The following is a 27739-nucleotide window of genomic DNA, read 5'->3' on the forward strand; positions in this document are numbered from 1 at the left end:
GCTGTGTTTAGTGCAAACATGGCAACTTCTTCCATTAAAACCAATGGGCTTTACAGAAATGTATATGTGAGAGTAGCAATAAATTTCCATAAAGCCCATAGGTGGGAATGAAGAGGGTCCTGCTCATACATAGTCACCTCTTCAATGAATTACAGAAAATGCTCTTATGCTAATTATCCTTAAAAGAAGTCTGTCAGTAAGATCAACCCCCCTGGAGCGCATATATGGCCATGCAGGTCTTTGAAATGTAAATCCATCAATACCTTCACATCTTCTATCTGTTGCTGCATTCCTGTTTAATTAGTATTTCACTTGTATGCAAATGAGGTGCTAAGTGCTCTGCCTGTGCCATAGCACTTAAAGAGTCTCTGACTCCCCACATTCTTTCCCCACCCAGCATCAGACTCTAGCTTGATTATTTGTGTTATGTTAGGCGCCAAGGAAACAAAATCATTCAGTGAGCTATCAATTTATTCGGAGGAGAAGCCCCAGATTTTCGTCCCTGTACCCCCTAATCCTTAGCAGGCATTACTTTGGACAGTGCCTGCTTGTTTGATCCTGAATCAGCCATGTATGCTCCCGATCCCTTATTCCTCTTTTTTCTTACAGCAATCTGAAATGTTTGTGTGCTGCGGATTTCACTCAAACACAGCAGCAGGATTTTCTTTATGCAACCTGTCCATTGAGTTAGTAAACACTACACCATCATAAAACCTCGATAAAAACTCAATCTCGGCCTAGGGATCGAATTATGGCCAATGCTTTTATTGCTCGCATAATGAACAGCACTTTTATTGCTGGTTTAAACTAAAATCATTCATGTATTTGTGACATTCCCGCGATACACCATTGTGATCAGTTGGAAATGATTGCTATGTTCCTAAAGATCTCCAGATTATTGGCATAAACAATATCATATATATTGACTGAATTATCCCCCCGACGACGAGCGTTATTGATGAATACCAGGATTTGATGTGTGTCTGGTGATAGCACAACACAAACTGATGACATGGGGTCACAGACTTATCTGACTTTTTTTAATCCAGTATCACATTTAACAAAGGTACATAATATGATGACTGCGTTCCCTAAAATATATCTGTCAGGCAGGGATGCAACAGTTCTTGTGAAGAAGGATTGGGTATTTTTAGTGTCATTTCTCCACAGGTGCGTAAATTATTCATTCCATTTCACCGTGTCAGTAAGATTAAGTTTCCCCAGCAAGGGAAGGAGCAAACAAAAACTACAGAGCACGTTCCTTATAATCACACGATCCTAAATATAGCTGCGGATATTGATGCAAGTATTATGAATATGGGATGTTTAAAACACATTATTCATGGCTCTGAAAGGGTCATCAGGAGTACATCTCGCCCACAAGCACCTTCCTTAATCTCCGGATAAGATATGTCCACTAGATTTTTTTCTATTTTGTCAGCTGCTTGCATGGGCTTGGCGTGATGTCTATCTTCTTTACAAATGCAAATGAAGTTTTAAAGATCTAAACGATGACGTTCGGCTAATCCCTGTTAATGCTCAGTAAAATCTAATCACACACTTTCCCCTAGTTTATTTTGAGGAAAGTATCTGTGATGACAGCTTTCACATATGTAAAGAGCCGCTCAAGCAGAAACCACCAGGAATTCCACCCAAACAAATGTTACTTCTTGGCTGGAGCCCATGCTTGAAGATCTCCAGAAGGTCCTTTGAAATCAGAGCAGCGGAACATATCTATATATTGTAGACAAGCAGCCAATAGAAGAAAGAATGAAAGTTTAAACTTTAATGTATACAATCAGGGAAAAGAAACCATGCCCCACATGCTGCTTCCCTTAGATTCTTACTTCTGTGATTAAGATCAGTCCCATGGGAGTCCAATCCCATCATATCTCCTTCTGCCTAATGTCACATTAGAGGAAGGCTGCCAGACCTCCATTTCTGTGTTTAGAACAGAAATGATCCAGCACATATTACCTGAAAGGAAACTGCTATTGTCTTAAGAAATGGCCTGAGTAGTGAGATGTGGACAGAAATGTTCAGTAGCAGGCTTTGATATTATGGGTCAGAATATATATAAAGAAATAAGCCAAGATGCCAAACACATCAAAAAGACATTTTTTTAGTGTCTCTTCAAGGCTTTCCAGGCACTGATGAAGTACAGGGTTTCCTTTGATTATAAATTCAGTATCACTGATGCACATCAGCATCAAAGTGCTGTCCTTTGCTTAAATATTCCCTAAACTCTTTTCTCTTCTTTTCACCCATTTTTTTCTGAAAATGCTGATCTATCTTTCTCCACACCTCATCTTTTGCATTAATAATATACTTTATAATTTAGAAGGTATTCAAAAATTGAACATTTTTCAAAGTGCTTGCTCAATTGCCCCAGGCTACATAAATCTTGATTGGGCTACCAAACTTTCCAGCTCAGGATCCCAACTGTCTCAGCGCTTTAGGCAGCATTTTTATTAAACTTAGTATTAAACAATACTGCCTAGAGACTGATTAACAATTTATGCCTTCTTTAAGAAAGGATTAACGGTACTCTATCATTTTGATATTTAAATCTTTATTTAAATTTCCTTCTGAATGTCGCTTATAAACCTATAAATTGTAATTTAATGAATTAACTAAGGCAGACACTTTGCATTTGCATCTTTTCAATATAAGGTAGATTTTTCTCATATATGCATTTTCACTAATGTTACTGTTCTCTCTTCCTCTAATCCTATGTTTAGTTAATGACATTATTTTGCAGTTGTTTTTAAATCAGTGTTAAATTACATGATATATTCCCAAGGAAAGGTTCAGTTGTTTACTTAAAGCACCAGTGTTGTTTTTTTTTTTTATTGCACCGCTGCATTGGTGCTTCAAATGTAAGTCCCCTACCCCCTGTCTGATTCTCACCTTCATCGTTTTCCAGCGTCGCTTCGGTCAGTCTGTCGAAAAATGACCTGCCGGCAGCTCCAGTGTTTCATGGAACTGCGTGGAGTTCACTCTTCAATACAAGTCTACGGGAGTCTAGTTCTGGCTTTGTCCTGGCTCTTATAGACTTGCATTGAGAGCTTCTGTCTTCTGGGCATTCAGAAGCTGTGGTCATAAAATAACGTCTCGGGACCGGAGTGGCACCAAAAACCAGTGAAGCCTCTGGAGGGTGAGTATATGACCGGGGGCAGGGAGCTTACATTCAAAGCGCCACTCCAGCGCTGAAAAAACAACAACCCTGGAGTGGTGCTTTAATAGTGGTCCATTTAGCCCCTTTTTTCTGCAAGTTTAGTACAAAGTGAGTAAACCTGTCTTTGATAGAATGTAGGCAATTTTACGACCTCAATATTTGTCAGACTATAGGAGGCCTTACCAACCAATTTTAGCGGGACCTGCTGACCTTGTCAAGGAGGGAATAATCAGGCAGTTTGCATGTAAAGGTCCCATAACTTTGTTCTCCCTGGATATAAACTTAAGATCCTCCTCTCATTAGGCAAGTCAGGAGAGACACTGTAGCTATCAGCCAAACCAGGTCATTTGGTGAACAGTTGTTTTAGTATGGGTACCATAAGGCCTAGTTCACATGACCGTTCTTTCAGTCCAAGTGATGTTCGTGAAAAAACGGACAGCACTCAGACCAATGTTATTCAAAGGGGCTGTGCAGTTGAGCGATATTTTCTTGACAGACTGAATCTGCATGGGAAAAAAAATTACAGCATGCCTTAGTTCTTTCCATGTCTCAGATGAAACTCATTTACTCAAGTGCACAAAAAAAAAAAAAATCGGATTACATATGGAGCCACCGTATAGCATCCAATTTTTATGGATATATTGCAGTTCTTTAATATAGGAAACTATTTAGTCTTGTAAATTGCTGATGTTTAAAAACAGATTGCACATAGCATTGCATGGTGGATGACAAATGAGAAAAACATTGTCAAAGTTTTTCCACGATTTCTGGATGAAACCAGAATTTTTTATATTTCGTGTGAACCTAACCTAGCCTGCTGTTCAGCCTAATATCCACTGCTGAGGTCACAGCCGTGCCGAGGTTGGTCTGTACACGCCCATTGGATCATGAAGCACATAATGTGGTGGCAGCACAAGAGACCTGTTGACAGGCTGCCTTTCATGTTCTTCTTCTCTTATTCCAAGAGTCATAACTTTATTAATTTTTTTGTTGACTGACCGTTTTTGTGGGACAAGTTGTATTTTTGAATGACACCATTCCACTCCCCTTTTACAAACCACAGCTGTTTTTCACTGACCACACCCAGTTATATGAACTTTCCTCGTCCATAGAATAAAACTAACCAGATTTAACCCTTTCATGATCAGGCAGTTTTCCATTTTTGAGCTTTCATTTTTTTACTCCTCTTCTTCTAAGAGACATATATATTTTTTTTTCCATCAACATATGAGGGCTTCTTTTTGAGGTACGGATTGTAGTTTTGAATTAACCATTTACATTACCATATAATGAATTGAAAAGTGGGAAATAGAAATGGGAAAATGCAGCGAAATGTGAATACATTTTTTGGGGTGGTTTCAAGTTTGCAATTTTCATTATGCTACAAAAATGACATGGAAACATGACTTTCCTTGTCAGTACAATTACAGTAATGTCAAACATGTACAGGGAGTCCTTGATTTACATACATCCAGTTAAAAAAAGACCCTAATGTACTCACCGCTGACCTCTCTGGCCACCATCCAGGCATCTTCTTTCTTCTGTCACATACTTTATCTCCAAGACTTCCTGCCACGTCCAGGCCCGCAGGTCATTGCACATCATAAGGTTGTGACGTTGACATCACAACTTTGTGACACATATTAACCTTTGAGCCCTGTATGTGGCCTTAAGTCCTGGCCTGTAATGAAGACGCTTGAGATGTGAAGTGCCTGACAATGGAAAGAAGGAACCCCGATGGTGGGCAGCAAGCAGTGGGGTGGCGGAGCGGTCAGTGGTGAAGTGAGTGTTAGACAGCCTGTATAGCTTTTTTTTTTTTTTACTATTTTCATCTCTTAACATTTTTTGAAATTTTGTATTAAAAAAATGGTTTGTAGATTATGTTGCCCTTTTCTGAGACTCATGACCTTTTTATGTTTCAGTTGATGTGACAGCTTGTTTTTTCTGTGCCGAGGTGTACATTTTTTATTGGTTGATTTTCCGGGGGGGGGGGGTGTGATATATATATATATATATATATATATATAACATTTTGATTGCTTTTTATTGAATATTTTCAAGGAGGTGTTGACAACGAAAAAATATTAAATTTTATATTTTGACAGAGTGCACTTCTTATAGATGCAAACGTAGGATATACCTGTTTTATTTTTAAAACCTTTTTTTACATTACACTTAATTTTTTAGGTAACTTTATCCTATAATCTTGTGTTCACTTGTTCTGTATAATTTAATACTTCAGTATTGCAGTATATAGGATACTCAAGTTCTCCTATGAAGCTCAGCTTCAGCTGGGCTTCACAGGAGTTCCTAGATGTCTGTAACAGGGACCTTCAGCAAGGAGTGAATATCAAGGCAACTCATTAGCACCCTGCAATTGCACCCCCTCCTCCCCCCAAGATGGAATAGGAGCCTGAAATTACATAAATGCCTTGTCAGTGATTGAGAGGCATTTAAGTAGTCAGTAGCTGCTTTTAGGCTATGTGCCCACGATGCAGAAATGCTCCGGATTTTTCCTTTGCATTTCTGCATCTCCCTAGCAGAAAAAACGCATGCGGATTTTATATGCGTTTTTCCTGCCAGGGACAAGCGAAAGTGAAGCGTTTTTCACATGCGATTTCACATGCGGGTTGTCAAGCACTTTCCAAGCGATTTTAGCATCACTTGGAAAGTGCTTGACAACTTGGTCATACTATATAAGTCCATGCAACCGGCATGGATTTTATATAGTGTGACAAAGTTAGTTAAAAAAAAAAAATGGTAAAAAATAAAAAGACATTATACTCCCCTTCCGATGGCCCCCGGTCTCCTTATCCGATGCGTCTGGTCTCCCCGGTGTCTCGCGGTTGTGTAAAAAGACCTTCCATGACGTCATTTAGTCATGTGACAGGTCACGCGACTGCCGACGTCAGCGGTCGCGTGACCCGTGACATGACTAAATTACGTCATGGCAGGTCCTTTTAGACCATCGCGAGCTGCCGGGGAGCCACGACGCATCATTCAGGAGATCGGGGCCCATCAGAGGGTGAGTATAATGTATTTTTTTATTTTAAATTCTTTTTTTTTTTTACAGGTACTATGGTACCCGGGTCTGAAGGAGAGTCTCCTCTTCTCCAAACCTGGGTACTATCCGCACATTGAATCGCTTAATATCCGCATGTGCACATGTAGTCATGCGGATATTAAGCGATTCAATGCAAGTTAATGGCGGGGAAAACGCCGCGATTACGCAAAATAATTGGTAGTGCTATGGATTTTTCCGCAATGATAATCCGCAGCGGAAATTTCCGCAGCATGTGCACAGCACATGCGGATTATCATTGGTGAACATGGCAGGCCTTCTACCATGCGTTTTTTAAGCGTTTCTGCTGCGGAACTGCCGCTGCGGAAACGCTTAAAAAATGCATAGTGGGCACACAGCCTTAGAGACAGATGCTGGCTGTATAACACATCTTGGCCTGCTCCGCACACCCCGTCCTGCTCTCTGATGGATATATACATCGTGGAGCATGAATGAGTTAACTTTCAGTGAATGCAAAATTATTAAAAAAAAGAAGCCTAAACATGTTAGACATTGTAGACATAACAAAATTGTTCACCGTGTAACATTGTTCTTATTATCATTTAATTATGAGCTATTTTTCAGAATTGCCGCACTATCTACCATTTTCTATGCACCTAACTAAGATAGGACAGAATGAAAAAGGATTAACATTAGTTACAAACTATTGTAGGTGAAAAGACCGAGATAAGGAGGTCTCACATACAGAAACGCAACAATAACTTAGCTGCCTTTTTAATGTTGTTAACCATTATCTTTCCATTGGGAACAGTGTCTGATTATCTAAAGAATTGTAATATTAGGAGATGAGACAATTAAATGTACTGAAATCTTAAGCCAGTTTTTAATTATGTTTCTACAGCAAGAAAGTGACTTGGCAGTTTCCGCTTTTTTTCTCTATGGCAAAATGGTAAGACAAAATTCCTTACAAAGAAATATCTATTTCCATCCAAGTAAATGGATAATCACTGAACCATTATTAGTGTCATTTATTAGAAACACGAGGGCTTAAATGCAATTTAGGAAATCTGTGATTTACCAGCATTTTATGTACCAATAATTATCTGACATTACAAGCATATTAGAAAGCCACTGATATATACGTTCTTATTGCATGTCAGGTGAGCGTGGCATTTGCACGCATTCGAGGTAACAAATACCATCCGTTGTTAATTAGCTGATGTGGTTGGAAGCGTCTATCACAATGAAAATGTCTGTATATCATAATTACTAACTGTCATCACAAGGGTTTAATCTACACACATACATGATGGGCAAAAAGCAGTTCTGTGTAGGAAAAAAGAAAAGCAATATCAGTGATGCAAGTCTGCATAATTAGATACAATGGAGTGTAACAAATGTCTTGTGGGAATAGAATACCCCTGGGAGATAATGACGAAACTGAAAGGCTCAATCGCTGCTTTGATACTGTCATTACATGATAATCTATGGTATTCTAGAATATTCTAAAAAGCAGATTCAGCACAAGATAATAATAGACCTTGCAAGATGGGTGGCAGACGTTGAAGGTTGTCACTTTTTTATATTACATCAAAAGCTCACTTTGTAAACTAGCAAAAAATAGACTGAAGACACCCCCGCCTTCTAAAAAAACCCACCAATCAGACATACCAATAAAATCACCTTCCTGATATTATAGATCACTCTCATGCCGCCAAAGCAGCACAGCAATATCTAAGCATAAACTTCACAAGACCACTGTAGCTGGCACCAACAGGTTATTGGTAGATCTTTTATGCCCTATAAGTTGTGAAGGCTGCCTACCATGGATAGAACTTGTTTTTCCAGCACATCAGATTGAGATTTGGGAATTTTAGAGGACAATTTAATAACTTGAACTCTTTATCATGTTCCTCAATTAATTCTTGAACAATTTTTGCTGTGTGTCTCAACCACATGAATGCCAGGACCCCCAAAAATTGCCATATTTTCTCCCAAGTGGCACACATACACCGTATAAGAGAGAATGTAATTCATCAGACCAGGCCACCGTCCATCATTTCTGCATGGTCCAGTTCTGATGCTCACAGGCACTTTCAGCATTTGACTGGAGTTAGCATGGCCACTACAGCTATGCACTAGCTCATGCAGCGAAGCTTTCATTTTTTTTTCACCTTCAATCATAACCAGCGTGAAAATTTTCAACAATTTGGCTGTTATCAAAGTCACTCAGTTCCTTAGGCTGGCCATACAAATTAGATGGCTGTTGGCTGAATGATGCTTTGGCCGACTGCCATCTCTGCCAACCCTCCTATACACAGGAGCCTTTTTCAGCGAAGCACTTTTATGTTCTCAGTGAGAAAGCCGTCAAGTGACATATCAATCGGCGGCTTATCTCAAGGAGAACAATGCGATCGTCAGTCCGAAATCAGACATTGGCTATAGAAATCTCTCCTGACCATCAGTCTGCCAGTTCCCCATACACGTAAAGCCCCTGTCTCACATAGCGAGATCGCTAGCGAGATCGTTGCTGTGTCAAGGTTTTGGTGACGCAACAGCGACCTCACCAGCGATGTCACTATGTGTGACACTTTGCAGCGATCAGGCCCCTGCTGTGTGGTCGCTGATCGCTGCAGAATGTCCTGGACCATTTTTTCATCTTTGCCCTCCTGCTGGTCAGCACACATCGCTGTGTGTGACCAGCGGGATCAGCGATCAGGCTGGTAACCATGGTAAACATCGGGTTACTAGGGGCACACGCGCACTTAGTAACCCGCTGTTTATCATGGTTACCACTCTGCTACGGTGAGCGATAACCTCCTGCTCACCGTAGTAGGCTCGTAACCATGATAAACAGCGGGTTACTAAGTGCGCGTGTGCCCCTAGTAACCCGATGTTTACCATGGTTACCAGCCTGCTCCTGCTTCAGCAGGATGGCAACCAGGAGCAGGACATCGTGGAAAGATTCTTTCCACGATGTCGCTGCTCCCCTGATCGTTGGTAAGCCTGCCTGTTTGACATCTCACCAGCGATCACATAGCGACGCAGCAACGATCCCTGACAGGTCGTATCGTTGTCGGGATCACTGTAGCGTCGCTAAGTGTGACGGGGCCTTAAGACTGTTGGCCAAACCCATTGATAACGGTAGGTTCAGCCAACTTAAGTCTAATGTGTATGCGGGCCCTTACGCTTGTATTTTTTTCCTGTTTCCAATACATTAAGTTCAAGAAGTATCGGTTCACTCACTGACTGATATATATCAGCAATTGACAGGTACTAATGTCACTAGATAATGATTTTAATGTTATGTATAATCGTGTATGCCTGAGTTCTCCTTGGTCAATTTTTTTGTTTTTGTTTTTTATTCTAATCAATCAAAATTGTAGTTCATGTTTTCTTTTGTATCTTGTAAATGTAGTTGTGAAAACTAACCATCTTTAATAGTTAAATGTTTAGATATCAATGATACAGGAGAAGAAAATGGACATATCAGTAAAATAGCTTTATTACAGGGATCCTGTCAGTTGATTTACACTGTGTGAACCACGGGCAAAAGAATTCAGGAACCAGCAATTTCACTGCATTAAAAAGGAGCTGGGAACAGGGAGAACATTCATCTGAGACGCTTCTTGCCAGCTTCTCTCTGTCCAGCTTGATTGACAGGTCTCTTCCTATGCACAAATCAGTAATTGACATTTTATGAAGCTCAGTATAAATGTAGCAACTACATGATATTATTCTCATTAGTGATTTAGTTTGCAGCTTAAAACCATTGTATTCTTGTAATACAAGACATCTGTCTATTCACCGGGTTCCTGATCATGGGGTGCTTAAAAGGCTTGTATTAGAGATTTATTAATTTGCAGGATCCTGGTCCAGAAATCATGTCAGTAATCTGTCTCCAGACCAGAGCCTTGCGAAACACCTCCTACATGCCCTCCTAGGGCAATGTCAATGGTGCCATGCCAGGACTACAAATCAAGAGAAGAGCCAAATACCAGCAAGTAGGAGGCGGTTTGCAGGACTCCCATCCAGCAGCTATGAACTATAGATAGGTTCATAAATATTTGGACAGTGACACAAATTTTGGCATTTTAGCTATTTACCAATACATATTCAAGATATAGTTATATAATCAATATGAGCTTCAAGTGCAGACTCTCATCTTTAATTTGAGGGTATTCACATCCTGTTTAGAGTAAGGGTTTAGGAATTGCAGCTCTTTAATATGTAGCTGCCTCTTTTTAAAGTAATTGGACAGTATAATCTAAAGCTCTTTAATGGGCTGCATGGGCTGTTCTCTCATTAATCCATCATCAAATAAGCAGGTAAAAGGTCTGAAGCTGATTCCAGGTGTGGAATTTGCAGTTGGAAGCTGTTGCTGTGAACCCACATTTTGTCAAGGAGCTCTTAATGGAAGAGGAACCGAAAATCATTAGGTTGAAAAAAATGAATCTCCGTATCTAAATCTACCATAGAGAGAAGACTTCATAAGAGCAAATACAGAGGATTCACCACAAGGTGCAAACCATCAATGAGCCTGAAAGACCAGATTAGATTTTGCCAAAAAATATCTAAAGAAGCAAACCCAGTTCTGGAAAAGAATTCTTTGGATAGATGAAACTAAGATAGGGGCAGAATGGTGGCTCAGTGGTTAGCACTGTTGCTTTGCAGTTCTGGGTTCCTGGGTTTAAATCCAACTAAGGACAACATCTGCAAGGAGTTTTTATATTCTCTCCATATTTGCATATGTGTTCTCTGGCTTCCCTCCTACAATCCAAAGACATGATGATAGGGAATATAGATTGTGAGCCCCAATGGGGACAGTGATGATGATGTCTGTAAAGTGCTGCAGAATATGATGGCCCAATATAAGCAAAGCATGGTAAATAAAATAATAAATAAGATCAACCTGTACCAGAATGGTGGGAAGAATAAAGTATGGAGAAGGCTTGGAAGGCTCATGATCCAAACCACACCACATCCTCTGTTAAATATGGTGGAGGCAGTGTGATGTCATGGGCATGCATGGCTTCCAATGGGTCACTAGTGTTTGTTGATGATGAGACTGAAGACCGAAGCAGTTGGATAAATTTTGAAATATACAGGGCGGTATGTTTTGCTTAGATTCAACCAAATGCAGCAATATTGATTGGACAGCTTCATAGTACAGATAGACAATGACCCAGGATTTTTTTTAAGGCAAAGAAGTGGAATGTTCTGCAATGATTGACTCAATCGCCAGATCTCAACCCCATCGAGCATGCATTTCACATGTTTAAGAAAATCAGGTGAGGAGACTTTTAAAGCTGCAATGCTCCTCTGGGAAATATGCAAATTGTCTCTTCAGAGAGGAAGAGGACTAAAACTCTAGTGTCACCTACAGGAAGTAGCAATCCTAAAAGTCAATAGTGAACCATTAACAAGCCTTATCACATGACTTAGGATAGAAGCCAAGACCAGAAACTCAATTTGCAGACACTGTGTTTCGGGGTACTGCCCCTCATCAGTGCAAAGTGTGAGTTCTGGTTTGACTGGATGAGAGGCGTCAGACCGGTATCTAGGGGTAATATTTCTCCTTGCGGAGAGTGACGTGTTAAGCACATCAGGTGAGGAGAGTTTTAAAGCCGCAATGCTCCTGTAGGAAATATGCAAAGTGTCTCTTCAGAGAGGAAGAGGACCAGAACTCTAGTGCCACCTACAGGAAGTAGCAATCACAGCATAACAAAGAAGGAAACCCAGCGTTTGGTGACGTCTATAGCTTCCAGATGTCAGGCAGTCATTGCTTGCAAAGGATTCTCTACAAAGTATTAAAAATGAACATTTTATTTATTGTAAAGTTAATTTGTCTAAATACTTTTGAGCCCCTGAAATGAGGAGGCTTTGAAGAAAATTGATTGCAATTCCTAAATGTTTCACAGGATATTTTTGTTCAACTCCTTTAATTAAACCTGAAAGTCTGCACCTCAGTTGCATCTCAGTTTCATTTTAAATCAAAAATAGTGGCATGTAGAGCCCAAATCATGAAGATTTAGTCACTGTCCTAATATTTCTGGAACTAACTGTATCAATGTGGCAAATCGATTCCCTCATTTCTCAATAAGGAATAATTTTCTGATCATTGCATGTCTGACCACACAACTCCCACTGATCCCCAGGACAGGGCTCTGAAGGACCCCATCTGAATTGAGTGGCGGTTAAGCATATGCGCTTCCATTGATTCTAAAAGGAAGTGCCGCAGACCGCAAAGGGCTGCATTATCTTCACCGTTCTCATTGAGAAAGTTTGGAGCAGAGGTACACATGCTCAACCTTTACTCCATTGAGATGGGGCTTTTCAGAGCCCCATCCCTCTTGGGATCTGTGGGGGATAATTTATTTCCTATTCAGTGGATGGGGCATAACTTACAAATTTTGTACAAACCCTTTAAAAACAACAGCCAGTCTAAACTGTTGGAGCTGTTGTGTTAAGCGTGGAGGAGGAATGGCAGGATCCTGAGCCACTGATCAGACAAGAGATGAATTTCAGATTTTCAATACATATACAGTTAAGCTATAATCATTGATCGTATCGCTTTCAGTCCACACTGAAATAAATCACAGCTACTCCCCACCTGAGGGTTACAGCTTACATATTGGTTTAAAAGACCACAACTTCTCTTCTGCTTGACAATCCATTAGATGTATCGCCTGATAGTCCTATCTCTTGAAGCTTTTACAACCGTGTCTAAATGCATTTTACTGAAGTCTTGTCTGATATGATGTGATGATATTTGACAATTGGTTATAAACGTATACAACTGGAAAAATACACGGTATACTTACTAGATTCTGCCTGGAAGCCTTAGCCATCATTAGTTCATGTAAACTGTAAGGAATACAACATTGAATTGTGCCAGACTCTATTAAAACCTGGAGTTTATTTTTTCCTCATGGCATCTTTAGGGATTTATTTAAATTGCCCAAAAAAGTGAAGCCAGCTGTACAATTGATGGAGCAATGCTTCCTTGGCACCCATGGTTAGTGTAAACCAGCTTTTCAGATGGTTCAGTGCCAAACCAAGTTCTTAATGTATGACAGACTGTACGATATGAGGACAACGAGCTACTTTTATTAAATGGCAGACAGACATCCTATTTACTGGGAATCGCTTGCACTCACTTTCCAGCCATTTCTCATAAACTGATTTCTCTAGAGTAGAAGTAAAGGTGTAGGTTGGTTTTCTTATATGTAATAATACATTAAAGGGGTATTCTTGCCAAAGAAATGTTGATAAAATTTGCTATAGTTGTGTGATGTGTGGGAGGGGTCCCCAAAGACTAGAATATTTTGGCATATCGCTGATCTGGAGTATTAAAGGACTTTTTTTCCTGCACAGCGGTCATGCTTTCGTGTGTGAATATGCGGTGATACAGTGCAGGGAAACACTATGAAGTAACGGCACTGCTACGCTACCACTGCTGGCGCTCTGCTCTAAGCACGATGGGTTTCAGCTGCGCTGTATTACACTTTTTGAGACTGCAATACACAGGTGCCTTATTGTTGAAGTATATTTCAAATTTGTATTAGTTCTGTATTTGGACGGTCTTAAAGAAGTTGTCTACTACTTGGAAAACTCCTTGTCATACCCCACACTTGGCCCTGATAAAATAAAAACATTTACACTCCCCTACCATGCTGGCGCCGTTCCAGTGGTGTCGGCACTCGCTCTCCCCGGGGCTCCTGTGCAGCTGTTGTGACATATGACCCCGGCGTCCAATCAGCGCTGTCATCACTGTCCCCACCTCCTGTCGAATTGAACATGAAAAGGAAGTCAGAGATCAGCTGCTGCCCGGACTTCAGTGATGCCAGCGCTGATTGGACGCCGGTGTCACATGTCACAACAACAGCATGAGAGCACCGGGACCGCGAGTGCTGACACTGCTAGAACGGCACCAGCACGGGAGGGGAGTATAAGGTGTTTTATTTTATCGGGGCCAAACATTTAAATCAAGAAGGGATTGTCCAAGTAGTGGACAACCCTTTTAAATATGGAGGTAATGTTACTCTACTAAACCATTCACATGGCTTAAAAAGGGAACATGTTATTTAAGATATTCTCACAATGGTAAAGTTCTGTAGACTAATTTACTAGTGCAGAGGTGGGTTGAACAGAAATAGTGATATAGTGATGGTTAACAAATAGTACAGAGAAAAACATATTCAAAGGATTTTAATACCTGAAGCAAATCTTGCAACATACTGTGCTGTCCTGTTTAATGCGCATCTATCTACTGAATATGCTGCCCCATGTAAGGTTGAGTTTATATTTATGCAAAATGTCTGTAAAATGCTGCCCTTCCATAAGGCATTCTATTTGCAGTCTGTCCTGCCCCCATGCTTTACACTGCAACTCTACCTGTTCAGATTAGCTGCTGAACATGAGCAGAATTAAGTGTACTGCATAGAAAGCTGCATAGCAAGGACAGAATTATTATTAACTACGAGAAGCTAAACAGACAAAAAGAAGATTATTGGGAGACTGCCACAGATACACTGAGGCATACGAGCCTGGAGATCAGATTTCATCCACCACTGCCTTCCACATCTCCTGCTACATTGGCATTGTGTAAAAAATCGCCCAAAATCTGATTAGAACTTCAGGTCCAGACACGGGAGAGAAAAGTTTCGTACCCTGGACCATTGAGGCAGGATTGAAGAAATATTTTCCTGCTTTCTCCCTGTGCCTATGTGTTGTGATACTCACTTACTGTAGCTTTCCTTACCTTTGGGGGTCACAGCATACAGTTTGCATCTTTGTAATGTTATTTTTGGCTTTATTGATCATAGCTTCCCGCAATGTTGTTCTGGGTAGTTAGAAGTATTAGAGAGAAACCCATCATTTTAGAAAATGTCAGTGCACACATTTCCATGTATGCCGCATATTGCCGCTCTCTGACAATGCACTGTTCCCTGCGAGAGTGAGAAACCAAGAGACTAGCTCTTGCCAGAATCGGCATCATGTTGAACACAAACTACAATAATATCAAAAGCTACAACACTAACAGCAAGAAAGCTGAGAACTGAGGCTCGGCTGGAGTTTCCTTTCTGGATAGTAAACATTACACAAATAGAAATTTTGCTGTTCTTCTCACATTCAGACTCTAAAACTGAACAACTTCCACCTGCTACAGCATTATTGTTTTCTAGGCAATCATGTCGTGTATAATGTGTAGCCAAGTGCCAGGATATGTACAAGATTAACACTAGGACTACTGGACTCGTGACCCGCCTAGAACTACTGAAAGGAGTCATTTTGACTCCTTGCTTGTTTTCGTTTATTTTTAGAGTTTCATTTGTGGTTATTTATTAATAATTATATTTTTTGTAATGTATTATTATTGTGAGATCCAACAGTAATGCTTTTGATTGTTTTTTTTCTGCTTTTCTTATTTTTCTACAGAAAATAACAATAATTATAATAGACGTTTTTCAAACATTTTTTTTTATTCAAGTGCACACATATAAACAACAACTGAAGAACAAAAAGCAGAGAAAATGTAGGTGGAGGAGCATAAAAATGAAAATATGGCGCAGAATTCACCTTCTAACCATTTGGTGTTTCGCATTTTAGGCATTGCCTTTGATTTATGGCAGTACATTGCCCACACAAAGACTTACCACAAGTCTTACAATTTCCGACAGATCTATTTTTCTTGCACTTTTCTTTGATCTGGCAAAATTTTGTTTGAACCATCACTTCTGAGCATGTAGAAACTTGGGACGTGGAACCCTTTTCCCTATCTGTGACATAAGGACCACTCAACTCTCTCACAAGCGTTTGCAAAAATGCCTTGCGTGACATTTTTTGGTGGGTAATCTCCTTGAATATTATCCATGCATTTATACCCGCAAAGTCTAAGGCATTTTCAAATGCATGAACAGGCCATCTCCTTGTGCATGTTCGTGTGGTATATTTTCGTGCCATCTGATCCACTACATCTACTCCATATTTTGTTTCATTGTAAAACTTTACCGTTTCTGGAGTTTTTTTAGCGGAATCAGACGCAACAACAACATCTGGATGGACGGAACTCAAAATGTCAACATTTTTGTTGGGCTTTCCTTGATATACTGTAAGTGTAAAATTGTCTTCATTTCTAAACACTTTAGTGTTGTACAATTCCTCTTTCATGGATTTTATTTCTTTAGGCACTTCTCGCCTTATCTTGTTCAGTGTTCCCACGATGGTTGTTCCTTTGCTTTTTAGCTGTTTAGCTAATTTTACTGAAGTAAAATAATTATCGGTTGTAACATTGCGACCTTTTTTCAAAAACGGGTCCAATAACTTCATTACCACATGGTCAGCTAAACGGTCCTCAGCACGGCGTGTGTCATCTTTGCCTAGATAAGGGAAGCCATTTGCCAGATATTTGCTCCTCTTATCAACAGCTAGCCAATATTTGTGGCCATATTTATCTGGTTTGGAAGGCATGTACTGCCTGAATGGACACCTAGTTTTGCTTGGGAAAAGTTGCTCATCCACCATTATGTATGGGCCAGGTTTGTAACACGCAATACAATTTTCAATAAACCTGTCCCACACAGTAGAAAATAGAGCAAACTTGTCCGTTTGCAGTCTCTCCGATCGAGTAGATTTCTCATCAAATCTGAGAAACCTCATAATTTCAACAAAGCGGTCCCTAGACATTGTCGCTTTGCAAAACGGTATTCCCCAGTCATTACACCAAATACTGCTAATCGAGTGACGGTTCGTGCCAGATATTCCACGAGCATAGAATATCGCAATGAATGCATCTAGCTCCTCATCAGATAGAGTAAACTGTAAATTATTGTTCCTGCATGCTTCTGCAAGCGTACAGTTCTTTATATGTGTCAATATATATGAATCAAAAAATAAACGCCATGCGCTCAAAGGACTATCGATAATGATATTTCTTCTGGCGTATCCTGTAGGGCCAGGTGCTTCTCGAAGAATATTTTGGCTGTCACGCCTACCAGGCAAGTGTTCTCCAATTTCAACAGGTTTCCATTGAATACCATCCGCTGAAACTAGTATTCCTTCAGATTCGCCTTCTCTGGTGTTTGTTTTTGCATTACCTTCGCCGCCATCGTTATCTGTTGTTCTTTCATTTCTGGGACGTTTTGCTGATTTTTTCTGTCCACGACCAGGAGGATGGTCACGAGGCAACATAACTGCATGAGCCCGATCCCCAGTTGATGTGCTTGGAATATCTGTAAAAAAGTTGATGAATATTTAGAATTTTTGTTTTGTAAGGGTCCGTGCACACTGGCTGGATTAGCGGCGGAATATCCGACCGGATATTCTCACCACAATCCGGCCCGTACCTGCCCGCTCAGGTACAGAGCGGAGTTTCATACCTGAAGCTCCGCTTAAAACCCCGGGCTGGAGCCGCTGTCTGGGACGGAGCCGTGCTCGCGCGTAAGCAAGCGCTGCTCTGTCCCTGACAGCTGCTCCAGCCCGGGGTTCGGAGCGGAGCTTCAGGCATGAGCGGGCAGGTACGGCCTGTATTGCGGCAAGAATATCCAGATGGCTATTCAGCCAGAATTCTGCTAGTGCGCACAGGCCCTAACTCAGTGTGTGGAAGAACAAATAAATACACATAACTACTTACCTTCTGGATTTGTTCCTTCTGAGTCTTCAGATTCACTTGATATGTTCTGAGGAATGAAATCTTCATCACTGTCAGAATCAAATACATGTTCCTGCAATTCGGATTCCGATTCATCCTCCAGTATGGATTGCAAAGTAGCCAGAATATCCTGAGGCTTTATCAAACGTCTTCTCTCCATATTCCTCAGAAATTCCATAATTCTATATAGTTCCCTGCTGAAAAATAGAAATGAAATGAAAACTAAAAGAAATAATAACTGTTCTGCCACCTTCCAAAGTAGGTGGGCTGAATCAGTTGACAGACAGCTAAACTGTAACATACCTGGCGGCGTTCTTGCATGGTGGTCCATCTCCCACTGTGCAAGAGCGCGCACTTGATCTCCAGTCCAGAATGTCTCTCTGGCTTCCCTCCATGCTGTCTGTTTGTGTCTGTTTCTGCTGCTTAAGGGTGGCGCCCGATCACTTCCTGCTTTTTTGTACCTGCTGTGGGTCACACCCCTTGTGCGTCCTCAGCCTATTGCTGTCTGTCACCTGGTATATAGCTCAGCTGCTCCCATCTATCCCTGCCTGAGCATAGTGTTTCTTTCAGTGTGTGCTTGCACTCTGAAGGTGCCAGGTCCCGTTCTTTGTCTCCTGCTTTGCGGTATCAGTTCCCGTGTCTGAACTGAGTCCTGTCTATTTCTCCTGCTTTGCGGTATCAGTTCCCGTGTCTGAACTGAGTCCTGTCTATGTCTCCTGCCTTGCGGTATCAGTTCCCGTGTCTGAGCTGAGTCCTGTCTATGTCTCCTGCCTTGTGGTATCAGTTCCCGTGTCTGAACTGAGTCCTGTCTATGTCTCCTGCCTTGTGGTATCAGTTCCCGTGTCTGAACTGAGTCCTGTCTATGTCTCCTGCCTTGCGGTATCAGTTCCCGTGTCTGAACTGAGTCCTTTCTGTGTTCTCTTGTCTGCCTATCCTGGAGGCTGTATTTCCAGGCCTGTCTGAACTCGCTCCTAGCCTGTTCCTCCCGCCTTCTAGGGGCCGATTACCTAGACCTGTTCCTGTATCTTGTCTGTCCTGTCTGAACACGCTCCTTGCCTGTTCGTCCCACCTCTCTGGGGGCCGTATTCCCAGACCCGCTCCTGTATCCCGCTGCAGTGTCGGTCTCCTCCGTACACTCAGTTCCAGTCTGAACTCTTTCCTATCCTTTACCTGTTTTGCTTCTATGTCCGTTCCCTTCCTTTTTCTGCAGAGTCTGAACTCGTACCTAACTCCTGCTTGTTGTCTCTGTACTCCCGTTTGTGAGTTTGTGGTCCACTCGCTACTTCACTGCAAGTATCCTGTGGGTATCTGGCTCTGCCTTTCTCTTCCTGTCTGTTCCGTGTGAACAGAGCCCTGTCCCCCCTGCTCTGCCTTGCTCACCGCTCCGGCGGTTCTAGCCTGCTCCTACTCCTTTGCTCACCGCTCCGGCGGTTCTAGCCTGCTCTGACTCCTTTGCTCACCTCTCCGGCGGTTCTAGCCTGCTCTGACTCCTTTGCTCACCGCTCCGGCGGTTCTAGCCTGCTCTGACTCCTTTGCTCACCGCTCCGGCGGTTCTAGCCTGCTCTGACTCCTTTGCTCACCGCTCCGGCGGTTCTAGCCTGCTCTGACTCCTTTGCTCGCTGCTCCGGCAGCCTTGCTCTGCTCGGACCCTTTTGCTCGCTGCTCCGGCAGTCTCGCTCCGCTCTTATCCTTTTGCTCACTGCTCCGGCAGTCTTGCTCCACTCTTGCTCACCGCTCCAGGCGGCCTCGTCCTGCTTTACTCTTGCTCACTGCTCCGGCAGTCTCGCTCAGCTCTGACCCTTTGTTCACCGCTCCTGGCGGCCTTGTCCTGCTCTACTCTTGCTCACCGCTCCAGGCGGCCTTGTCCTGCCCTGTTCTCGCTCACCTCTCTGGGCGGCCTCACTCTGCTGTGTTTGTCCGCCACATCTGTGGTTCTGTTCCTGAGTCCCAGTGTGTACTGGGTCCTATCCCGCCAGTGTCCCTACCTGCTAGTGCCTCCCTGTCTGCACTCTAGCTGTGCTTGCCTGTACCCCTCTGCCTGTATTGTTCCTGAGTCCCAGTGTGTACTGGGTCCTATCCCGCCTGTGTTCCTACCTGCTAGTGCCTCCCTGTCTGCACTCTAGCTGTGCTTGCCTGTACCCCCCTGCCTGCATACCCGCCTGCCTGCATACCAGTCGTGCCTGCCTATACCCACCAGTCTGTGTGCCAGCCTACCAGTCTGTTCCTGTATTCCCCTGTGTGGGTCAACAGCCGTGTCCGGGGTCTGTCCTGGAGTAGCACCTGGTCCCTCTGCTCGGTTCCTCCTTGGTGCACTGGCGTCGTATGCCGTCGTGCGACCCTGGTCGGATCGGGTGAATACCTAGTTACGCCCCTCCAGGCATTCACTCTCCGACACGGTCCAGTGGAATCACTACAATCACACGCACACGCCGCTCAGCCCGGGCGTGTGCATTACATAAACTATTTCATAACAATTCATACTTGTATGAGTCTTCAGAGCTCATATGTCTGCGTCTGTTCTCTTTGTCTCTTCAGCTGAACTGAAAGTAAAGTTACTATCCAGAATACTGTCTCCTGCTAGGACCTTAGAAAAACACCACCCTTCATTAGCATAAGATAAGAGCCTAGAGTAAACAAGCTATTTTGTTCAGCATTACACAGTAATACAAGCAGGTAAAACACAAGGAAAATGTGAAAAGTTGACATGTAAATTGAACTACATCTATATGAACATCAGGGTAAATAAGACAGAGTGAAAAAATTATGCACAAAACTTTATAGCAACATTTAGTGACAAAAGGACCTCAAAATATAGTAGGGAGTCAAAATGACTCCCTTCAGTAGTTCTTGGTAAATTTTGAAAAAAACGCGCAAATTTTTCACCAAAATTATTTATTCTCACAAAATTTTTTTTCACATCATATTTGAGGAAAAGTCACCGAGTTTCAAGCCGGAATTCTGAAAAATGTAGTCACAGAAGAGAAATAAAAAACGAAAGGAGTCAAAATGACTCCATCAGTAGTTCTAGTGTTAATGAAAAATATAGCTGTATTCATAGCAAAGCATGCATACACAGATCTCTGGAAAGCAGTAGATGCTTGCTATTTCCCCTATGTGATTTGTGGCTAACCATTAGGCCGTGTGTACCTAGACGGAGAATTATCGGGTATTACGTAGACATATGAAAGCTTAAGAGAACACAAGACCCATAGCGACATGACTGCAGCTAAGGCATAAATCAGCAAGCAGCCCACCTTAAATATCACCATAAGAAGCATTTTTAGAATCTCTATAGAGATCCATAAATGTGCTGATCTTCACATCCACGTTTTGCTCCATTCTGAAAGCTTTAGAATGTATTTTAATCACATCTGTTTCTTTGGAACAAATCCTTTCAGCGTTTGAGGGATTTACGACAGGTTGCTAGACGCTTCCTGAAATCAATTAATGAGTAAAACTGTCAACAGTGGAAAGCTTGGACAGGAAAACCTCATGATGAGTTAAATAAGAGAGGCTTCTCATATATGGATGAATAATCGCAGGAGTAAATCCTTTGAAAAAAAAACAAACCACAAAGTAGCACATTCCCTTTTTTGGATTATTATGCTCTAAGCTCCAGTGCTGATACATGTTTACCTTTCTTTTTAGATTACCCGAGCAGGAACATTCTTTTTTCTTTGATGGCACGAAAATCCCTCTATGCAGAGAGAAGCACAAGGTTTTCATGAAAAACTTACGTTGCCCTTGTGGCCTGTAGGAGGGAGAATTGTTCCTTCTAGACTAAATGGAAATCTGAAAAATGTTTATGCCAATTATAAAAATGATTTGGCACCAGCATTACTTTTACATTGCCTGGATAGTTGCGATGTGATAGCTGAGATTTTCGGGATCCATTTCAGTGTTCCTAGTAGACTTCAGTGATGGAAACATGTAATTCCTACATATTCCCTTGATCCACTTATTTACCATCCTATTTTATACAGAAGTAATGGATTTTATGCTGTGCATTGTATTTAGAAATCTATGTTGCTTCTCTGTTCTAAAACAAATTAATGGAAAAAAGGATTTTTGTCACTTGGGGGTTTTTGTGAAAGTTGACATTTTTCTCAAATTTTTCCTGTTTTGTATGAAAAAAAAAACAGAGAAAAAAATTCTGTTACCATTCTTATTGCTCAAGTAGTGTCTTTGTGCCGTTACTTGGCTTCAAAATAACCGTCATTTTAATTTTTATTATATAAATCAATATTGCACATGAAAATAAGCAACTTTGCAATATCTGTCAGCAGAGAAATCTGCTTCTTTCTCCACCTGGACTGATCATTCATTCTCAACTTACGGGTAAAATCTGTCTTCAGTGAAGACATTTACATTCACATTACTGGAGAATGGAGTATGAAAGAGACGACACTCGGTGCTTATAAGTTTCTATGGAAAAGTGGAGTAGGGAGGAGATGAAGGCAGTCACTTATCAGTGTAAGGACAGGGTCACATGATGTTAATGACCGGTCGATGATGCTAATGACACTTCTATCAAACTCTGATCAGAGGGTGCGCAGAGTGTCGGCATAGTGTGATCTGAGGGTGATCTGATTCTCTCGGATGAGAGAACCATAGCAAACTGTGAGAACAAAATTTCTCCATTCTGTGAGTCCGTGGAAATCAGACTGCATTCAGATATCACCTGATTGCTTTCTGATGTTTTCCCATAGACGTGAAGGGGCGTGGAATGCTGCAATTTTTTTTCACTGACCGATTGTGTCAGTTAACCCCTTCATGCCATGGTCGTGTCCCTTTTTCTAAGAGTCATAACTTTTTTATTTTTCCGTCATTATAGACGTATGAGGGCTTTTTTTTTGCAGGACGATTTGTAATTTTGAATGGCACCATTGATTTTACCATATACTGTACTGGAACAGGAAAAAAAACTTCGATTACAGGGAAATTGCAAAAAAAAGTGCAATTCCACAATTGTTGTTTTTTTGTTTTTTGTTATTTACCACGTTCACTATATGGTAAAACTGACATGGCAATCTTATTTTCCAGGTCAGTACGAGTACGCAGATACCAAACATGTATAGTTTATTTTGTTGTGGAAAAAAAATTCTGAAATTCGTATGAAAAAAGTTTTTGCATTTGTCGCTATTTTCCGAAACCTGTAGCGTTTCCATTTTTCATGATCTGAGGCTGGGTGATAGCTTATTTTTTGTACCCTGAGCTGATGTTTTTATTGATACCATTTTGGAGATTATATGATGTTTTGATCGCCTCTTATTGCATTTTATTGCAATGTTGCAGTGGCCAAAAAAAAACATTATTCGTCGGTTTTATATTTTTTTTCTACGCCGTTTACCGATCAGATTAATTTATTTTATATTTTATACCAAATATGTGTTTTTTTTTTTTCAATTGTTTTGTTTTCAATAGGTCAAAAGGGAAATGATTTGAAATTTTGTCTTTTTTTTTTTCAGATTTTTAGAAACTTTTTTTCACTTTTAACTTTATTTAATAGACCCCTTAGGAAACTAGCACTGCTATGTATAGCAGAACTCACAATCTCCTATGAACTCCGACCTCGAGCTGGCGTTCCCAGGGGTATCGTGATGACAGGCATGGGGGTTTTCTGCAGACCCCGGACTGTCATGACCACCCATCGGCGCCCCACGCCCATGTGATGGGCGAAATTAATGACTCTCTTCCTGCTGCCGCATTTTAAATCCCACTGTCAGAGACTTACAGTTGAAACCAGACATTTACATACACTATATAAGAAGACACATATGCATATTTTTCTCAATATCTGACATGAAATCAGAATAAACCTTTCCCATTTAAGGTCAATTAGGATTACCATAATGTTTAACATTTGTCAAATGCCAGAATAATCAGAGAGAGAATGGTTTAAGGCATTTTTATTACTTACTGCAAAGTCAAAAGTTTAGATACACTAAGATTACTATGCTTTTAAACAATTCTGGACTGCCCACATGATTATGTCATGTGTTTGGAAGCTTCTGACAATTTTTTGGCAACATCTGAGTTAATTAGAGACACACCTGTGTATGTATTTTAATGCACACCTGAAACACACTGCTTCTTTGTGTAGCATCATGGGAAAGTCTAAAGAAATCAGCCAAGATATCAGGAAGAGAATTGTGGACTTGCACAAGTCTGGCTCATCCTTGGGTACAATTTCAAGATACCTGAAGGTGCCTCGTTCATCTGTACAAACAATTATATGCAAGTACAAACAAGATGGGAATGTCCAGCCATCATACCTCTCAGGAAGGAGACGGGTTCTGTGTCCCAGAGATGAACGTGCTTTGGTCCGACATGTGCATATCAACCCAAGGACAAAAGCAAAAGACCTTGTGAAGATGATGGCGGAAGCTGGTAAGATTGTGTCAATATCCACAGTGAAACGAGTACTGTATCAACATGGGCTGAAAGGCCACTCTGCCAAGAAGAAGCCATTACTCCAAAAGAATCATAAAAAAGCCAGATTAATGTTTGCAAACAGGAACAACAACCTTAATTTTTGGAGACATGTCCTGTGGTCTGATGAATCTAAAATTTAGGATTTTGGGCATAATGACAATCTTTACGTTTGGAGGCAATGGTACCAAATACTAATGACATGTATGTAAACATTTGACTTTGCAGTAGGTAATAAAAATCCCTTAAACATTCTCTCTCTCATTATTCTGGCAATTGGCAAATATTAAAAATTATAGTAATCCTATTTGACCTAAAATGGGAAAGGTTTTTTGTGATTTCATGTGAGATATTGATAAAAACATGCATGTGTGTCTCTTTATATAGTGTATGTAAACTTCTGGTTTCAACTGTATGTCTTTAACCTTGTTTGTGCAAAAAGTTGCATGCTTCTCAAAATTGCGGAAGATAGCGTCATAATATCTGGTGTAGATAAAAATCATCCGGGGGAGGGGCAGTGGACACTATAGTACATTTGTGACAAATGATGAATCTGGTAAAAGCTTCTGGAAATCCTAAACTCTGCCCACAAGGCTGAACATAGGATAAAACAAGTGAACACATATAAAATAGACTTCAAAGAAGGTGCAAATGGGAAGAGGAATGTGGCGCAAGCAAAGAAAGGTACTAAAAAGTTAACAAAAAACAGGCACCCGTGCAATAATGAATCAGGCCCAACACCTCAATATGTGGTCATCAGCTCAGAAGATTGCCATTACAGGTAGAGATAGCATGGTGGTCATGCCACATCCTAGCTCTGAGGAGAAGAAAAATGCAGATTTCAGGCACAAGGCTCAGCTTTTGCAGTAATGGAAAATCTACAGAATGTGATTATCCTGATACATTAATACGACTTTGCTGCCAGGGGCGAAATCTTGCTGTATTGTGCAGTATTATAAATATTGTGTCTATGAATACTTTGTCCTACTGCAGCACTTGCAGCGATAGCCTTTATGTCCACTGGTTCTGGCACTGTCTAGAATTAACAGCTAACATAAGGTCTCTTCCTAAGAGCTCATTCAGACATCAATGGTTTTTCTTGTACGTAAAAAAATGGACCAGATTTTCATCACAGTTTGGTCAACATGTCAGTTTTTTCTTTCAAGTTTTCTCAACAAAAAAAAAAGATGGAGGTTTCTTAAGCTTCTCCATCCATTAAACTTACAGCGCAGTTATGGCACCTGAGTGCTGTCTCTTTTTTTGTCACGGACCCGTATACGAGTTTGATCCATGACTCAGATCAAAATCGGACACGTCTCCATGATTTGTGCGAACCACTTGATCTGCAGCAGTACACAGACATATGAATATCCCCATAGACTATAATAGATATCTGCTGTATTTGTGAAAAAGACGGATAGAACTCGCACATGAAAAACTAATGTTTGAATCAGCCCTTAGGCCTCATTCAGACGTCCGTGAGTCACGTACATGTTGTATCCATGTTTTTCACATGTCTATGCCAACTATTTTGTCTAGCTATTCACCGGAGGATCCACAAAAAATGATGGCATCATGTCCGTTATAGATCTGACTCATGGATCAAAATTGCATCCAAGTGCAATCCGTGATTAATATGTGTTAAGGACAGGAGGTGATTTGCAATTTTTTTATTTTTTCATCACTGATGAAACTCTGATCCAAAACAGTCTTTACGTGTGATAATAATAACAGACATCTGATTAATGTCCAAAAGTCTATACCGCAAATATGAAGAAGTACAAGTAACAATACCAGCAGAGGAAATGCACCTGGCTATATCACCCCAATATATGCTGGCTCCAGAGATCACCTCCTAAGCAATAAAATAAGTATAATCACACAGCAATTATCTGCCATCTATCTCTCTATATACATCTTTGTCTATGTATATCTATGGGCAGTTGTATTAGCAGTACAATGTACTTCATAATAATAAAAGTTAGATGAAATAGGACAAAGACATTATTAAAAGAAAGCTTCCATTAGTTTGTATCCCTCTGATTATACCAGCTAGATTTTCTACCTGTATTGCTGCCTCCTACATGAGTGGAAAATTACATTTTTTTCACCTGTGGTGGACCAAGATGACGGCTTTTATTTCTGGCATATGATTTTTGGAGGAGAACCAAGATCTTTTCTGCATGAAAAAAGGAAAAATATTAAGATGTTTTATTACATTATTTCACTTACTAAAGGAGCAATAGCAATCACCTATTTTTCATAATGTCAGAAACGTATGTGGGTACGATACCAAGGCTATAACAGTTCTAAAATGAACTACTCACATATGTAGGTATCACATAAAACACCACCTGAAGAACTAGACCAGATTTTTCTGTGATGGATTTTCAATTCCCTTAAAGTGAACCTATCACCACTTGTCTCATATGAGATAAGACCAGCATCTTTCAGCCCTGATATACAGCATTCTAATATATCAATTTCACATGCTGTTGTGCAAATGGAATAGACAATAGATGGAAATTATTGGCAATTATCAAGACACCCTCAATAAAGGAGTGGTTCTGCAGGTGGGGACCACAGACCACATCTCAGTACCAATGCTTTCTGGCTGATGTTTTGGTCACTTTTGAATGTTGGTTGTGCTTTCACACTCATGGTAGCATGAGACGGACTCTACAACCCACAGAAGTTGCTCAGGTAGTGCAGCTCATCCTGGATGGCACATCAATGTGAGCTGTGGCAAGAAGGTTTGCTGTGTCTGTCAGCGTAGTGTTCAGAGGCTGGAGGCGCTACCATGAGACAGGCCAGTACGCCAGGAGACATGGAGGGGGCCGTAGAAGGGCAACAACCCAGCAGCAGGACCGCTACCTCCGCCTTTCTGCAAGGAGGAACAGGAGGAGCACTGCCAGAGCCCTGCAAAATGACCTCCAGCAGACCACAAATGTGCATGTGTCTGCACAAATGGTTAGAAACCGACTCAATGAGGGTGGTATGAGGGCCCGACATCCACAGATGGGGGTTGTGCTTACAGCCCAACACTGTGCAGGACGCTTGGCATTTGCCACAGAACACCAGGATTGGCAAAGTTGCCACTGGCACCCTGTGCTCTTCACAGATGAAAGCAGGTTCACACTGAGCACATATGACAGACGTAACAGAGTCTGGAGATGCCGTGGAGAGCAATCTGCTGCCTGCAACATCCTTCAGCTTGACCGGTTTGGCAGTGGGTAAGTAATGGTGTGGGGTGGCATTTCTTTGAAGGGCCGCACAGCCCTCCATGTGCTCGCCAGAGGTAGCCTGACTGCCATTAGGTACCGAGATGAGATCCTCAGACCCCTTGTGAGAACATATGCTGGTGCGGTTGGCCCTGGGTTCCTCCTAATGCAGGACAATGCCAGACCTCAGCAGTTCCTGCAAGAGTGTGTCAGCAGTTTCTGCAAGATGAAGG

At 41.3% G+C, this 27739-nt stretch overlaps 1 protein-coding gene across 2 annotated transcripts in view; it reads left to right on the forward strand.

Moving 5' to 3' along the window:
• LOC141265487 (cadherin-6-like) overlaps positions 1-27739 on the forward strand; it is a 343088-nt gene that overhangs the window by 30162 nt on the left and 285187 nt on the right. Inside the window, exon 2 of one of the 2 annotated variants that reach the window (XM_073678638.1) lies at positions 7102-7149. The exons of the other annotated variant lie outside the window; for it this stretch is intronic. The gene's annotated coding sequence lies outside the window, so the exon portion shown is untranslated. The remainder of the gene's footprint in view (positions 1-7101; positions 7150-27739) is intronic. 2 annotated transcript variants of the gene reach the window in all.

Source organism: Phyllobates terribilis, unplaced genomic scaffold, assembly GCF_046119375.1.
Source record: "Phyllobates terribilis strain yellow unplaced genomic scaffold, ASM4611937v1 Scaffold_4__5_contigs__length_816908805, whole genome shotgun sequence".
Lineage (NCBI taxonomy): Eukaryota > Metazoa > Chordata > Amphibia > Anura > Dendrobatidae > Phyllobates > Phyllobates terribilis.